Below are 17,551 nucleotides of genomic sequence, written 5' to 3' on the forward strand. Positions count from 1 at the left end.
ACAAAACATAATGTTCTACTTAAGTAATACAAAAAATTTCATGAAAACTTTGAATCTAAGACTTATGTATTTGATGAAATAAATAAAGCAAGCATATTGACTTATGTTTAAATTCTTTAAAGATCGTATTTCTCACAACTCCAAAGGAATTAGATGTATCCCCGAAGATCGGTATCTAACATACTCGAAGATACTTCACTATGGTTCTTAACCCATTTTTCATAACTCTTTGCTGGATCCGACATAATCTTAAGTATAACTTAAATAACAATATTCACCAGAAGTTATAATAATAACTATTCTCTATATTATATTTATCTTAGCCAACTTATATTTCCTTTGAAAATACTAGTACTATATCCCTGATTCATCACAATAATCAACTATCCAAATTTAACCACATTAACTATAACTTTTCGAAAAATAATTCTTATACATAATAGATATTGTATTTAAAACGTGTTTAGAATTCTTCAAACATCATATGATAGATATTTCAAAACAGCGCATTATCTTAATTCGACATTTGCTTATTCTAGTAAAATCAAACGCATTTTGTCTTAAAACATTATTTAATAATTTGGGGAAGGGAACTGTAGACGCCTACAATTGTTCCTAGGCCTGAATACGGTGTGTTTGATAATGAAACAAAACTCCGCTTGACTAAGCTTTCCTAAATATGCCACGAAAGATCCATGGCTGACTGATGATCCTGTAAACCGTATTTCTATTTTTAGAAACTATTATTTATAGTAACTGCTATGCCTGAATGCTGTCTAGAATGGAAACTGTGTAAGATAAAATATCCGAGTGTTTAAGTCGCATTACGATTTATTGTTAGATAAAGGATAAGAATTGCATCCTAACTCATATTCTAAAGGGTAAAAACCGTGATGAGATTCGGGTAAAAACCGATAAGACTGGAAAAGAGAAGTAAAACACCAGCACTAGAAAATTCTAGCACTGGTGTAGACACCTAATTTCTGTCTCCCCATTGGGATGATGACGATACCATTATCCTTGTTAGGAAGTTGGAGCAACTCCGTGCGGAAATTCCAATAGCTAAAAGCATGTCAAAAATCCAAGAGCCAAAATCAAATCCCCGAGCCCGTTCCCATTTCGGAACTCGGTACAAAATACAATTTCCAAAAATCAATTTCAAAATCCAAGTACAATCTCACCCAATGGACTATCCCATTGGTTTTAGAAGGCCTTTTCCACTCAAAATCATATAAGGCAAGTCAAATTCAGGCACCGACCCACAAAACCGAGCAAGCCGGGCCCCGTCCCGTAAAATCGAATTCAAAATACCGAAACGGCTTGTTTTTATACAAAAACTAAGCTTTAATCCCCAAGCAATCACTACGTGCCAATTTCGTACAAGTCGTACAATGGTACAGCAATACAATCCAAAAGCAAGGACGGCATATTTCCGTCCTTCTAGGCAGCTTCTGCGCCACGTCAGCAGCGCCTGGCGCTGGCAGCCGCGCTGGACGCTGGCGTAAGCTGGCGTTTAGCCGCAAATCCTCCTATAAATACCCCTAATTCTGAGCAGTTTAGGGAGGCAAAAATTGAAACACAACGTCGTAATACAAAAATTGCCCCTCAAAATTCAATACAAAAATCAATACAAAAATCCTCCAAAAACACCATACAATTTTCAAGCTTTAAGCAATTGGGAGTTCTAATCGGAAAGCTTGCCTAAACCTAACTAGGTGATTCTGAATCCCAACCCTAATCTATTCAATGTTTTTATGATTTTCTATTTCAAAATGATTAGTAAGTTGGCATTTTTACTCTTAAAAATGTCACTTACAACAATCATACATTTCCTCAAAACCCAAACTTTACAAAATACAAAAATGCAAACTTTCAAGATTCAAGGATGTTCAAAGTTGTTTGTAATCACTTCTTTGAACTAGAATCATTTTCAAATGGGTCATGAGTTCATACTGGTTGCTATCGACTATTTCACCAAATGGGTCGAGGCCAGGTCATTCAAAGTGTTGGGTACCAAGCAAGTGGCCCAGTTAATTCAATAAAACATCATATGCAGATATGGAGTTCCTCACGAGTTCATTAGTGACCAGGTCATTCAAAGTGTTGGGTACCAAGTATGTTGAAGACCTATTCACCCAGTACAAAATTCAACATCATCGCTCTTCGCCTTATCGCCCACAAGCTAATGGGGCAGTCGAAGCAGCCAACAAGAATGTCAAAGCCATCATCATGAAAATGACAACCAACTACAAAGACTGGCCTCAGAAGCTGCACTTCGCATTGTGGGGATATCGTACTTCAATCAACACTTCAACTGGTGCAACTCCATTTTTATTGGTCTATGGAATGGAAGCAGTACAACCTGTCGAGCTGGAGATACCTTCTTTAAGGATAGTCCTCGAAAGCAAAATCCCCGAGGCCGCATGGGTACAAGCAAGGTATGATGAGCTAATCATGCTTGATGAGCATCGGCTTTAAGCCGCTCACCACGTACAAGTCTATCAGCGCCGATGTTAGTTTATGATACATATAATTGAATATAAATCATACGGAAAAACCATAAAGCCAGGAATCCAAATTAATTGCCTCAGAACAATTAGCATAATTTAGGACACATACACTTTGTAGCGTCCCCTCCCTAGCTGCGCCCGAACCGAACAAGAACAAGCCTAGGACTCCAAATGTCGTCCCTCCGTAGATAGTCCACAGCACGTTCAGATCCGCCTTAGATTTAATTAACTAGAATTGCACCTAAGGTTTTATGAATATGTTCGAATATTTTAGGCAAATATTAGACTTAGTTTTAATCCTTAAAACTAGGTGAATAATTTAAATTATGTGTTCTTAAATTTTTGAATGCCATCACATATTTAAAGAGTAGGAATAATGGAATTAGATGTCTACTAGGATTCAAGTATTCTAAATCTATTAGAATTAGAGTTTACGTAAAACTAGTAACTTAGGAAATTAATCTTTTCATCTAATCCTAATCGCTTAAGGATTCGATGCATGCACAAACTCCAACACGCACACGAGCACGGCCCACAAGCGAGAAGGCCATGCCCGTGCGCGAGAAGCCCATCGAAGGCTTCGCAGCCCACACGAGCTCGCTGCCCCTTGCTCGCAGCCCGCGTGCTGCTTCGTAGCCCAAGGGCGCGCTGGGTCTGGCCTTGCGCTGGGCGTTGCGTGCCTTTGGCTGCTGTGTTGCTCATGCCTTGCGCGCTGGGCTTGCTAGGCGTGGGCCTGGCTTCGTGCTGGGCCTTTGTCTAGTAAGCTCGTCCGATGCTTATTTCGTACGACGCGCTTCCGATTAATTTTCCGATTCCGGAATTCATTTCCGCTTCGAACAATATTTAACATTTCCGATTCCGGAATTAATTTTCCGTTTCGAACAAATATTTAATATTTCCGATTACGGAATTATTTTCCGATTCCGATAATATTTCCGATTCTGACAATATTTCCGTTTCCTACAATATTTCCGATTCCGGCAATATTTCCATTTCCGATAATATTTTCGGATACGTACCATGTTTCCGTTTCCGGCAACATCTAAGACTTGGATAATATTTATATTTCCGATACGATCCATATTTCCGTTTCCGGCAATATCATCGTTTCCGGAGTATCCATAATTTGCCTCTTGACGATTTCAGCTCCCGCTGGAACCGAGATCCGTCGATTCTGAATATTCATAAATGGAGGATTTAATTCCATTAAATACTTGATCTGTTCACGTACTATTTGTGTGACCCTACGGGTTCAGTCAATAGTAAGTTGTGGATTAATATTATTAATTCTACTTGAACTGAAGCGGCCTCTAGTTAGGCATACAGTTTACTTGATCTCACTGATTTATTAACTTGTATAATTAATACTGAACCGCATTTATTAGACTTAGCATTCAATTCATACTTGGACCAAGGGCATTATTTCCTTCAGTCTCCCACTTGTCCTTAGGGACAAGTGTGCATTTCCTAATTCCTTTGTCGTTTGATGTTTGCTCATGAACGTAAGGTAAGAGTTGTCATCCTTATTATGTCCAGAGGTATTTCTCGGTTTCACCGTTCAATTGATCAAATAAACAGATAATCATAGCCTATGATTCATCTGAGCACGGCCATGCATTTTACAGTTTTAGCTCTCCGAGTGGCCTAGTACAACTTTCAGCATCTCATCCCGATTTATGGGAGGACAATCCCAATCTTGCGATCTTGACATTAGACTTCGTTTGATAGGTGATTACCCGAGCGTTGCCTTTATAGCCTCCTTTTACGGTGCGACGGTTGACAACGTCAAAGCAACCAGTTCTCAAACAAGTAATCTCAAATCACTCAGGTATTGAGGATTTGTGTCTAATAATTTTAATGAAATTTACTTATGACAGATTTTCATCTCTTACAGTAAATTTTCATAGGTCTTTCCGATACTAGTCTTCCTAAAGTAAGTATCTATGCAAATGATTGCGACATTGCCATGTCCACATAGTTCAAGAAACAGAACTACTAGTCATCTTGCATTCTAGTCGTCTAGAGTTTTCTATGCGTCCATCTTTATAGAAAACTCCGACCAGGGACCATTTTCAACTTTTGACATTCAAGTTCGCTTGATAGATATTTCTTAGTCATAGGACTGGTCCTGGCAGTCTATCTTGAATATATCGTCAAATTGAAAGGACTCATCATTTAATACTAAACCAAGATTAAATGGAATATGACAATACATTTCATATATGATAAATGTTCAACCCCAATGTTTTACAACCATGGGACTCAAACCCATCTTTAAAACAGTTCATGGAATTCAAAGCTATGCTTGATTTCCAGTGCTACATTGTGAGTGTTGTTTCTCACTTGTTGCATAGGTTTAGTTATCATGCTTTGCCAATCTTAATATCCTTTTCATCAAATGTTTTTCGAGATATGATGATAAGATCTTTTGAGTATATTTATTTTGCGATCTAGTCTTTCATGCTACAATAGTGGTTCTATGCATTTCTCAATGAAGAACCATCAAGTCAGCAGACGTCTTTCTTGCTTCAAGAGTGGTTTTACGCATTTTACAATGAAGAACCATCAAGCCAGCACACATGTGATCTACCCAAGTTTAGTGAAGATATCTTAACTTAAACAACCCTGTTTTATTGCTTCTTAGGCAATAAGTACTTTTACTTCAACTGTTTAGGTTGCTAGTGATGCTTTGTTTGGATTTACTTATCCAAGCAGTTCATAGATAAGTGGAAAACTTTCAGCTGTATCTTAGAACATATAAATTAATACATAATTTCCTACGCAACAACTCATGGTCTGTAATCCATGTTGCCATTTCAAAACACGATGCGTACAGCTGGTTCTTGCCAATGGTTAACTCCAAGGGATCTTGCTTGATCCTTTGCTAGTGTTTATGCGTGTAGCATCAATATTTAGCATATCTTTACTTCCTTGAATCAAGAACTATTCTTATGTACTGTTTCAAGTACCATAAGTTTTCTTGATCTCAATCTAGTTGATCTTTACTTAGATCAATAAAGATTGGTATATGTTCGTCATGCCTAAAGTCATACGATACGTTTTTGGCGATCCTCATATTATATTATACATGATAAATTCTTTTACAGAATAATTCTCAATTGAATTCTATTCATGGAACTTTAGCTCATCTAATTCCAATAGATACTAAATCCAGCTAAATTCTTTGACATATAATATAGGTGAATAATCTCATTAGATTCTTTGATGTTTAACTTAGTAAATGCTTATACATAGTTCAAACATTCTTTACTTAGATTTATTCACATGAGTCGAATGTTTCCAATGGAGTCTTTCGTGTTTGATTTAGTAAATGCCATTACTTAATCCAAAACAATATTCTAAGATCTTTGTAAATAGATCTTAGTACCCAATATGTACTAAGTTTCGTCATGGTCCATCATTGATAATTAATTTCAAATCTAAGTCATTAGCATTTGAATGTTATTTCACAATAGAGAGATATGTGTGTGATACACATAGGACCAATTAAGAATCATGTACATTTTATGAAACTAAAATACTTATTAGCTTCACTAAAATACAATTCCAATTCCCAGTTGCTTGCTTAAATCTGTACTTAGATTTCATAGGCTAGCTTTCCTTTTCAAACATCTATTTGGATCCACAAATCTTATGACACACCATGTAAATAGTTTATTCCAACATTTGATTGAGGAATGCGTTTTGTCATCCAATTGCCATATGTACCAATATGCAATCATTGCTTGATTTATAGACTTGAGCATTACAATTATGCATGAGGTTTCAACACAATCCACGCCGTGAATTTGCTTGTCACCTTTAGCAACTAATCTAGCTTTGTGTGTGAACACAATTCCATGTTTGATGGTTTTTATCCTTAAAACCAATTGGCAACCAATAGGTGTTTAATCTATTCTTGCAAATCAACAAAATTTCAATTTTGTCATCAAAACATTAAGTATGTTTTATGGCCTTTAAGCGTCTAAAACATTGAGTCTATATATGGCCTCTAACCATTTTAGCGAATCTAGGTTTAGTCATAGCTTTCTTACAAGTCACAAACTCATTAATCTATATGATAATAGTTTGACGGATTTTTTGGTATTTACTACCTTAAAAATACACCACTTTTGTATTTACTACCTTATGAAAATTTTATTTTAAATTACTACCTTTAAGTTCCATTTTTTTTGTATTCACTACCATTTTATAATTTTCTCATTTTAAAATTGAGATATCTCTTTCGTTTCTTAATCATTTTAAGTGATTCAAAGCCCATTCTTCTCATTTATATGTAAGGATTCCATAGGGATCTTACCTTTTAACATTTCGTAAAAGTTTAAACAAATTAAATATTATTTTTAAAATTTTAAATTATTTATGAATTATCAAACGAATTTATTTGAAATGACATTCTCAATGAAATCCCTATAGAAAAAGGAAAATAATGAACTTCGAATCACTTTAAACGATGAAGAAACGAAAGAGATATCTTAATTTTAAAATGAGAAAACTGTAAAGTGGTAGTAAATAAAAAAAATCTGGAAGTTTAAGATAGTAATTTAAAATAAAAATTTCATAAGGTAGTAAATACAAAAGTGGTGTATTTTAAAGGTAGTAAATACCAAGTTGTAGGTTTCTTCACTATCTAATAGAAGAATGTCATAGCTTCAGTGACCTGAACTCCATGTTTCTTCACTATCATAGTTTCAGTGACTTGAACTCTATGCCTACTTGGGTATAGAACATCAAACAATAGAATATCAACAGGCACTTTGAGAGTCCTTTGAATATTCTGTTCTCCTTGAAGCACTTGTAAAGTCTTCTAAGAGATGTCTATTCTTTAAAGCCACTTCTAAAGTCCTTAAAGAATACGTATTCGGATTTTCTAAAGAACTTTGACAAGCCTCCGTAATGTCAGTTTATGTTTGTTGTTCGCCTCGAAGACTTTCGAGGTCTATTTTCTCCCACTTGTCATTTTGGAAACGAATCTCCAAAAGGACATTATTTCGAGCAAACAAACATTATGTTCTCAAAAATTCGTGGTAGAAACAATACCATTGTGTCTCATTTGAATAAATCGCAATGAAACATATATCTATACTTGGGCCTTAGTTTGTTGAATAACAAACACTAAGCTCCCACTGAGTTTAGGAACTCTTTAGATATATATGAAAAGATATTCTGAAATTACATTTCAATAGCTTTGACGAATTTGGTTTAGTTTGGTGGTAGTTGAGCATTTTGTTTTAGAAATTATAGGAAAATTCTTTATGATTCATCATTGATCGAATCAAGTACCAATTGATTTCGATCATTCCAATTTAGATATACCATATCTTATGGAGCTCGATCGTGAAATTACAACACACAATCATTGATGATCATTCTTGACTTAAGTAATCATCAACATGATCTAACCTAGATTTTTATGATTTCTTGCCAAGTTGTAATTTTACACTTTTTTCTATGAATCTTTGAACTAACCAAATAGATTCAAATTTATATCACATTGAGTAAGTAAACCAATATCCACTCAAATCTTGTGAAATAATAAAGTCATAAAATTCTTTCGTTAGCTTTGAACTCTATTGTCTAGGTGTTCTAACAATAGTTCATATCTTTTGTTACTTTGAACAAGTAAGACTGGCTTGTCTTGAATTGATCTACAAATCAACCAACTTTCAAAAGTCCATCAAAATAGAGCTTTTGAATGTTAACTTGTTGATATGATCTAAGCAACAATGTTAAAGGTTTGTGGAACTCAAATCAAGAGATTGATTTGAACCCAGTAAAGTACTTATTGTTAAAGAGTTTGTTTGTTTTAATCAAGCATATTGACTCAACCCGTAAATGACCATTTCATTTCAAATAAACAAACAAACAAACATTTTTTTTGTTTTTCTGGAATGTGAGTCTTTTCTGTGTTTGAAAACAGAAATTTAGGTATGATGATTATGGAACAAAATAGCCATTAAGTTCCAGCCTTTGAAAGGACTTACAACAAACTAGATTACCCTACAACTAATGTATCATTGCCATGCTTCATTTCCCACTTGTAGGTCATTAGTGTAGCCTAGCTTCCATTGTTTGAGTTATTACCGAAGTAAGAACCTCAAGCGGTATATGATACCAAGGAAGTTTGATTGCTAGGTCACTTCTCTTTAAACATAAACTTATAGGTAGAAACGGAATTGTAAATTCCTTTCGTTTGTTCCTTGTTTTCCTATTTCTTGTACCCTTTCTTATAGCCTTAAGAATTGACTTCTATAGTGTTGACTTTTATACTTTGTTAGACATGTCCAATATCATTCCAACAAAGTTCTTACCATTTATTTTATGTTCAATATTTTGCTTCAACTAGATGATCTTACCAGAAACTTCTAAAGTTCTATAAGCATCGATCTATTCGAATGTCTAGGGACTAGACTCATTCGAGAATTAAATGGACAAAGATATTAGGTTGTTAACCATTGGTAAAGCTAAGCGTTTAAACTCAATGCTTTATGATCTCAAAACTACATTGTATTTTGAATTCACAAGCACCAATCGTTATGCCATTCGACTTTGATACTCGAAAACAACCATAAAAGTCGATATAAGAAACGTACATTTAAATTGCTCATTTTTGCTCATTTCCGTGAATCGTTCTTGGATTCACTACCAATCGAGGAACTTTACTGTTACCTTTCTAAAAGGATTCACTACAGTGCAAGATATTTAATTATAAACAATAATTAAAACATACATTGAAGCATGCAAAGTCTAAACATTTATCATGAATAATAACTTGAAAATTAAAGCAATCATGCAATTTAAACAAGTCATTGGCATTTTATTCGAATTTATTGTTCCGGCAGGTGTGAATAAAATGAATACAAGATCCTTAAGTCATTGAAGAATTAAGCACATTATGTACTTAGACTCAATTCTAAAATATTTTAGGTAAGCAAAGCCTTTGCTAATAGTCTAGAAACTACTCTTGGTTGATAGGTACGTCTAAGAACTAATTAGGTAAACCTATCTCATTTGCCACGACATAAAAGAACTCCTTACTTATATCGTTGAGTTTCACCCAAACTAACATGTACTCACAATTATTTGTGTACCTTACCCCTTTAGGATCAATAAGTAACACCTCGCTTAGGCGGAAAACTATTACTAAGATTGATGTAAAGGTTATCCAAATAAGTGTTATTTTGGCATGGCACCTTTTAACTCAATTTTTAAAGTTTGGAACTTAAGGTTCTTACTATGTTGGTTAGATTTTCAGTGAACTAAAATCCTTAATCATGCAACATAATCAAGCCATAATCTCATGCATAATTAAGACATATTTAAAGCAATAAATAACTTGAAACATGCATGAGATATAAATGTGATCTAGTATGGCCCGACTTCATCTTGAAGCTTCAACTCCAAACTCCGTCTTGAAAATGGATTGGAAACTTCGTCTTGAATTTCACCATGGGAGGCGCCATTTTCTTCAAATAGGATAAGCTATAATTAAAACTAATTACAACTATTTGATGGTATGTAGACCATATTTGAATTAAAAAACATTGGTGCATTAGACCAATTTTACATTCAAATTAATGGTACGCAGACCATATTTTCTATCCTATTTGGGCCATACTAGTCACTTTCCATAACCTGCAAAACAGTACATTTACAATATACCATTCACCCATTCATTTATCGATGAATGGCCCACATAGCAGTTTTATCATCACATAAATATTTGCAACAATTAATCAAGGGTTCCAATAATCTACCAATTATTCAATCCTTATTAATTCTAAGCAAGTTGTTTTAACCTTAAAGGAATATAGACCTAATCAAGAGTTTATGACTAAAACGCTCCCACTTAAACCAATAAATTTACATGCTTTACTAATTTTAAACATAAAATTGTATTTCCTAGTCTAACCGGAAACATACAAATTTAATTAAAATTTAAAGCTCATATAAATTATTATTTGAATCCTTTAATTTAGTTTTATTTTTATTAAATTAATTAATTTAAATTTAATCAAGGTTTTAATTTTAGTAAAATAATTAGTATAAATAAAATTTATAATAATTAGATTATTCAAAATTAAATTCCGAGAAAAAATTAAATTACGCATTTTAAAATTAATTAAAATCGTTTTCCAACTGAAATTTTAAAATTAAATTCAAAGCGCATCAATGGGATCAAGACGAGGCCATGGGCTTGCGCCCATGCCCCGTCGATTTCACAAGGCAGCAGCGCCCCTCGACTGATCGCACAGCAAGGCACGAGCAGCAGCCACGCCTAGACGCAGCAAGCCGAGCCACGCCTAGGCGCAGCAGCAACTCGCTCGCTGTGGTGCAGTAGCGCTCGCTGGTGCGAGGCATCCCTCGCTGCCCGCGCGCGCCTGCCTGCTCGCTTGTCCCTTGCCCCATCGCCCCATCCGCCCATGCTCGTAGCACACAGCGCCTAGGCAGACCCACTGCCTTGCGCGCATGCCACGCTTGCTTGCTCGCTGCATTCGTACCGCATGGGCGACGAGCTCCCTTGCTCGTCGTCGCATGCCCGCACTATACAACACCCCTTAAGGGTAACACGTAGCGTCCATTGCTTTGTGCGTGCAAGATTTATGAGCGGATTAAATAAAATCAAAACTTTTTAATTCAAATTTATAGAAAAATTAATAAAACAATATTAATTTCATAAATTTAGGGCGAAAAATCGAAAATTTATTATTCAAATTAGTTTCCGATTATCATGGATTCAAGTCTAGGTCATAAAAATTTAAAATTTACCAAATTTAACAATTTTTATGGTGGTATTTAATCATGGATGCGTAATTAAATTGTCAATTAATTATGAAAATCAAATCAAATTCTAAATTATTCGAATTTCAACAAATTACAATTACAAATTAGGTTGTATAATTCAAAAGCTTAGGCATTTAAATTTGTTAAAGATATACAGTAGGTCAATCAAAAATTCAAGATTTACAAACAAGAATCGCAAATATTTAATTTAGCATCTTAAAAATTACAAATTTTGCGTTCGAAAAACTAAAACCTCTTAAAAGTCATAGTTAGGCTTCGAATTTGGGAATTCAAGGTTCGGCATCAAATCTTTGATTTTAGTCAAAATTTTAAAACGCCGTTTACATGCGAAATTCAATATAAAATTATACGATTCCGACCATTATTGACTAAACTGTCGAAAATTCTGCTAACATATAATTAAATAATCGCACGAATTTGCAAATAATTACAATGAATCGAAAATTTCGAAATTAATCACCCATTTAATTCATTGCAAATTTATAAAATTTAACCATGTTAACTAATTATTATGGAATTAATTAGAGGCTCATGATACCACTATTAGTTTATGATACATATAATTGAATATAAATCATGTGGAAAAACCATAAAGCCAGGAATCCAAATTAATAGCCACATAACAATTAGCATAATTTAGGACACGTACACTTTGTAGCATGCCATCCCTAGCTGCGCCCGAACCGAACAAGAACAAGCCTAGGACTCCAAATGTCGTCCCTCCGTAGATAGTCCACAGCACGTTCGGATCCGCCTTAGATTTAATTAACTAGAATTCCACCTAAGGTTCTATGAATATGTTCGAATATTTTAGCCAAATATTAGACTTAGTTTTATCCTTAAAACTAGGTGAATAATTGAAATTATGTGTTCTTAAATTTGTGAATGCAATCACATATTTATAGAGTAGGAATAATGGAATTAGAAGTCTACTAGGATTCAAGTATTCTAAATCTATTAGAATTAGAGTTTACTTAAAACTAGTAACTTTGGAAATTAATCTTTTAATCTAAACCTAATCGCTTAAGGATTCGATGCATGCACAAACTCCAACACGCACACGAGCACCGCCCACAAGAGAGCAGGCCATGCCCGTGCACGCGAGAAGCCCATCGCAGGCTTCACAACCCACACGAGCTCGCTGCCCCTTGCTCGCAGTCCGCGTGCTGCTTCGCAGCCCAAGGGCGCGTTGGGTCTGGCCATGCGTGCCTTTGGCTGTTGTGTTGCTCATGCCTTGCGCGCTGGGCTTGCTAGGCGTCGGCCTGGCTTCGTGCTGGGCCTTCGTCTAGCAAGCTCGTCCGATGCTTATTTCGTACGACGTGCTTCCGATTAATTTTCCGATTCCGGAATTCATTTCCGATTCGAACAATATTTAATATTTCCGATTCCGGAATAAATTTTCCATTTCGAACAAATATTTAATATTTCTGATTCCGGAATTATTTTCCGATTCCGATAATATTTCCGATTCTGACAATATTTCCGTTTCCATCAATATTTCCGATTCCGACAATATTTCCATTTCCGATAATATTTTCCGATACGTACCATGTTTCCGTTTCCGGCAACATCTACGACTTGGATAATATTTTTATTTCCGATACGATCCATATTTCCGTTTCCGGCAATATTATCGTTTCCGGAGTATCCATAATTTGCCTCTTGACGATTTCAGCTCCCACTGGAACCGAGATCCGTCGATTCCGAATATTCATAAATGGAGTATTTAATTCCATTAAATACTTGATCCGTTCACGTACTATTTGTGTGACCCTACGGGTTCAGTCAAGAGTAAGATGTGGATTAATATTATTAATTCCACTTGAACTGAAGCTACCTCTAGTTAGGCATACAGTTCACTTGATCTCACTGATTTATTAACTTGTATAATTAATACTGAACCGCATTTATTAGACTTAGCATTAAATGTATACTTGGACCAAGGGCATTATTTCCTTCGGCCGAGTGGCTAGACACTTCAACAACAGAGTCAGAACCCGAAAAATCAAAGAAGGCGAGCTTGTTCAGAAAGCCCTTCGCAAAAGCATCATGGACCCAAGGGGAAAATTCAAACCCAACTGGGCAGGCCCATACATTGTCAAGAAAATCTTCTCCGGGGGAGCAGTCAAACTAAGAGACGTCGATCTCTGACAAACCTCGATCAACTCAAGAAGTTCTATGTCTAAGTTCCATGTTCAAATTCAAGAATCCAATTCAAAGTCTGGCCTGATTCCTTAACGGGACACGTAGGCAACCTCATTTCGAGGCCCGACCACTTTAATAATTTTTTTTTTTTGAGATTTCCTCAATTAAGGGCATCCTAAAAATCAAATCAAAATTCAAATTTCAATTGTTGTCTTTATTCCAAATGTGCCAATTCAAAAACAAAGCATGTTCAAGCGGAATTTAACACAATAATTCTTTATTTGGCTCTAAGCCCTCCAAATCTAATTCAAATACAAGGTCAGGATCAAGTGAAGCAATTCTAAACACATTTTCCAAACACATTCTAAACACAATTCCTTTCAGTACAATGTCAAACACACTTAGCCTACAAAGATCTAGGGTTGGGCGACTATGCTCTCGAGTCTTGGCACCTTGAGTAATATCCCCTGGATCCTCCTGCGATCAATCATCAATATTTCCCTTGCCCAAGCGGCGGGAGAAGGAACTTGCTAGCCTTCCAAGACGGGAGGATTACGAACCACCTTTGTACTTCGAACGGTCAAGCACCGGATGGGCCACACTCCCGTCACCTTCCTCGTAATCAGTTGATGCAGGGCGTCTAGCTCTAGAACCTCTGACTCTAGCTGGTCCGGAGAGAGAAATGTCCCTCTGGGTTTGGGCCTCTCATCCATACAATGTACCCTGCAGACAGAGTATCAGGCACGGGCAGGTATTGAACACTCAATAATGGCTTGGCGACCCAATACCGCCTCTAGACTTCAAGTCGATTTGCATTCAGCGCAACAGGTTTCGGGTTCTCTTCAGTACAGTTCGGGATTTTCTGTTTCAAACCATACTGTCTCATCACTCGAGCAGGCGAGTAGAAGAAGACCAACATTGTGAGGCTTGGGACCCTCAAGGCAGTAGAACCTGGGCATGTCTCATAGCAGCAATTCCCCACCAAGGAACTACGTACCCACCTTATACAAGATCCAATTCCAAAGAGTGCGCTTCGCCACTCATCCAAAGAAAGTCGGCCATACACCATGGGCCGCACAGTGAACCCTTTTCTATTATAGCTTTCCATGTTCTCCGGTGGTGCCACCAGCATGAGACTCTCCATAAGCCAGACCTTCGGGAATATACAAGAAAAGCAATTCAAAATTCAACATTCAAAATACAAGTTCAAATTCAATATACAAGAAAGCTCCAGAACCTTACTTGGAGTAATACCGGACTTCCCGGCGGCAAAGAAGAGGGGTTCGATTTCAACATGTCATGGCCCATCAATGTTTCGCCAATCACGAGCGGCATTGGGTCCCGACCATTAGCAAATTTCTCTACAATCTCTACCAGGGAGGCATCACCATTGCCAAACCCCTGTTTCGAAAAGAGAAAGCGAGATAATATACAAAAGCTCAAGGCCCTCAAGCGGAAAACCTTGGGAACATCAAGCCAAGCAAAGTCGGTGACAAGGAGGGACAAATCCACCCCTCTGCCATATACGACAACACTCAAAAGTGGGGGCTTCAAGCCCAAATATCTTTCAAAACCCAAGAAAAAGTGTTCTTTAACACTGGGCATGCATGGCTCCGGCATAATGGGCCACCCCAATATGGCACTAAATTCCTCAGGGAGGGGACATACCTCATTATTCCCAGAATGGAAGACATGATGATTTGGATCCCAAGCCTCCAGAGCAGCAAGAATGAAGTGCACATCAAGCTTTACAAATCAAAAGGAGGCGAGCTCCCAAGGATGCATGCCATCGAGCTCCCTCTTCTCTAATTTGCCTAGCGAACCGAGCCAAGAGTTCAAGGCATTTTCAAAAGACATAGCCATATTCTCTCTTCTTTTTTCGTGAGGAAGTAGTATGCAAAAGAAAGTAGGGAAGGATTGTTGCAAAGAATGATCCGAAAAGCTCCCTCTTTATAAAAGAGTCGCCTTGCATGTCAGCACGCCGGCGCCAGGCGCCGAGCCCTGCGCCAAACGCAGGGGCCTGCAACAAAGGACGAGGCCACCGTCCCCTTTTATGACTCCGAGTACACACCCTTTAGTGCTTCTGACAGCAGAGTACAACCTCCATTATTCAAGATTCCGAAGCCGCAAGCCGCGCAATTTCAAGCAGTCCGAGTCAGCGCCTCGGGAAGATTTCGGGTCAATTTATTCAAAATTCAAGCATTCTAGTCCTAGATCGGCGTCCTAAGTCGAGTCTGCGCGCATATGCATAGCAAAAGTTGAATATACTTTGACTTGCGCTTTTCCTAACCAAAAAGCCTCAGTCAAAGTGGGGGCTTATAGTGGGTATATACACCCGAAAAAATGTGCAAATTTTTTCAACTTTTTGCAAATTCTTCATGCATGCATATAGCTACAAATTTCAAAAGCACACACAACGCATATAAGTTCAAATTTTCAAACATACAAAAACCAATATTCAAAAATTCCAAACCAATTCAAGTTCAAAACCATACAACCATACAAAATTCAAGTTCCAAACCGTACAAATCCATACAAATACCATCGATAAAAAAAAAAATCCAACCAAGGCAAGCTGGAACTCGCTACCATGCAGGGTCAGTCCGAGTCATCATCAGCCGTAATGCCAACCACGGGCTCTTTACCCCTGTTGCGGCTCCGGTAACGCTCCAGATCCTGGTCCAGCTCTGTCCCAGGGGTACTAAGCTCCTGCTCCGAGATACGAAGAGTACCGGGAGAACGATAAGTTCTCTGCGGAGGGGAAGGGTACTGATAAGGCTGCGACATCATCATGAATTGGCGCTGCGCCTCAAGAATCTAGGCCTGACGCATCCTCTCCATCTCGTACCAGTAAGTCAAAGGATTTACACCCCAAGGCTGAGGACCGCTCCCTCCGAAGTAATAAGCAGGAGGAGGAACATGAGGCCTCGAACCACTCGCACCCCCAAATGAATGCCTGGTGGGATCAGCATATACAAATGGGGCAGCTCCCCTATCAGCATCAGAATGCCTCTGAAAAGTACCAGCACGGGACCTCGTCCCAGATCCAAGCTTGGTCCTTCCTGCCTCAACGAAGTCTCCGTCTGGGGCTCCCTGTCAACGGAACCTTTGCGACCTCGACGACGCTCCTATACAAAGTACAAATTTCAAGAATCAACATCCAAGTTTGAGTTTGCTAGAATACAAATTTCAAAGTCAAGGAAAGCATCTCTCTGTCCCGGCCAGAAAGCTTCTGGGTCAGCTTGGCACAATTCCTCTTCAAAGAATCAATCAAAAGCATCCACCAATGCACTCTCACCCGAGGCGCCTACATACAAAATTCAAGATCAATTTACGGATATAAGATTACAATCAATTTCAAGCAAATACAACAGTACTTACAACCGCATAATGCTCGGGTACAGCATCATACGATCTCCGGTGCGGGGGAGGAGCTATAGGGATGGTCACCTACACCTGTTCCCCGTCCGAGTTCTCATAGCGGATAACCCTATCAGCATACGGAATGTCCTCAGGATCAACCTCCTCCTCCTACAAACAATCAAACCATCATACAAAGATACAAGAGTACAAGAATACAAGATACAAGATTCGAAAGCTCACTGGCAGTACGAAATGTACAGGTGGAGCAAGCCTCCCCAGAAGGTCCTCATAATGGCCCCTCCTATCTACAAAGTTCTCCCAAGGGAGGCAAACAGCATCACCCCTAGTAGTCAGATAAAGCAGCAATGCTCGGTTCTCTCTCCGGCACAGTCCGAGAGGCCCACTTCATCTCGTACAAACGGTGGCCGTATGCCATACCACCCCAGTTGAGGCTCGAAACAGTCCTCAACTCCTGCAAAGCTGTCAGGAAGCCGATGTGCACCCGAATGTTCCTGCTTAGGGCCATCACTCTCCTCACAGAGCCAAGAGGAAAAGTCGAACCCTCTGCTACGCAGATATGCCCACACTACGGATAGCATCCATGATCATCCTCACAGAAGCATGGGTGTCATCATCTGCCAAATCAACAACAGGGCCGAGCAAGTCCCTGGCACTGTTCGAGAACCACTTCAACCTAGAATCAAAAA

This window comes from Spinacia oleracea, chromosome 4 (genome assembly GCF_020520425.1).
Source record: "Spinacia oleracea cultivar Varoflay chromosome 4, BTI_SOV_V1, whole genome shotgun sequence".
In the NCBI taxonomy this organism is placed as follows: Eukaryota; Viridiplantae; Streptophyta; class Magnoliopsida; order Caryophyllales; family Amaranthaceae; genus Spinacia; species Spinacia oleracea.